This window comes from Nematolebias whitei, chromosome 1, assembly GCF_014905685.2.
Source record: "Nematolebias whitei isolate Nwh7 chromosome 1, NemWhi1, whole genome shotgun sequence".
Lineage (NCBI taxonomy): Eukaryota > Metazoa > Chordata > Actinopteri > Cyprinodontiformes > Rivulidae > Nematolebias > Nematolebias whitei.
The window spans coordinates 41,209,164-41,210,627 of NC_056498.1; positions in this window are offsets into that span (position 1 = coordinate 41,209,164).

Here is a 1,464-nt window from a genome sequence, read left to right on the forward strand (position 1 = left end):
TATAAATATACATATATACCGTTTTGTTTGCCGTATAGGTTGCACCTTTTTGCATAAATTAGCATGACTTATACAGCGAAGCAGCATATTTTGTTTTTTCCCATATTTATAATATAATTCAATTTTTGGCTGAGATCTGACTATTTAATTCATTCTGACACGGAAAATATTGAACACTACCATTTTCAGCTGCTAGAGGGCCCTTGAGTAATATGGCAAGCCAAGTGTCTCATTAATCGGTAAAAGCGGCTGTTGATGAGACACTTGGCTTGCCATACAGAGCCACCTTCGCCTCGCTCCAGAACTCCTGTAGCAAACATCAAATCAGCTGCATTTCACCGCGCCGCCCTGGAGAAATGCAGCTGATTTGACCGTTAAAGTGCATTTATTAAGGAAACGTTCAACTGAGACACACCTTTTACTATAACCTTTAAAACAATTGTTTTTAAGTGTTAATCTTGTTAAAGTCCCCTCGTGCACAGTCCCGCAGCCGCCATTTGGCAGCCAATCGATTTTTGACACACTGGCCCACGTTTCCGGGTGGTCAGCGGTGACGCATAATAAATGCAACTTGTACGGCGACAAGTACGGTAAATGGGTATATATTTATGTATACACATGTGTATACAGATGCAGTGTTTCTTGTAGGTTACTTGCCTTCAGAGGGCGCTTGTCTCGTCAAGGTTTTTGTCGACTGGGGGGTGTTGCAGAGCGAAGCAGAGCTCTGTGGTGGTAGTTTTCGATGGGGGGTCAGGGGGGTGGATTTGGACAAGAAGCAGAATGCTACATCTGTATTCGTGGCAGCAGTTGTTGACATAGTGGGGGAGGCGGCGTAGAGGAGGAGAAGCGGAGTGCTACGTTTGTATTAGGGGTGCACCAGTAAATCGGCCGGCCCATTTATCGCCCCCGATGTCCTTTAATTTTGGGAAATAGGTCGATGCATGAAAAACCGATTTTACCAATTTTTTGTTTTGTTTTAACAACAGTTGTCTGAACTTCCTTTAAATTTCAGAGCACCACCTCATGGCCAGTTAAAACAAGTCTGTATAGTTTCTAGGACACTGTTCATGGGTAAGTTGTTCAATAAAATAATATTGGACAATTGAAGGTGCCTTGTGACCTTATAACACTTGACAGTGTCTCTTATAAAACTAAATCTCTATCGGCAAGTCAGGTTTTTTAGAGACTGTGATCGGCCAGAAAACTGCAGTTTGTAGTCTGAGCTGCTAATCTCCACTCCCTGTCTGGAAGTGGTGGAGCTGCGTGGGGGGGCGGGGGATTTAGTAGGCGGGGCACCCACCTTGAATAATGGCAGAGGAAACACTGAGATGTGTGTGTAAACGAACCGCCCCATCATTTGTGGAGACTATGCTTTCTAGTTTTTATACTTCGTAAAAGTATAGTTTCCTCAAATGATTGGGGTGGTTAAAGATTAATCTGTGGGGGCCAAGGCCACCATTGGCC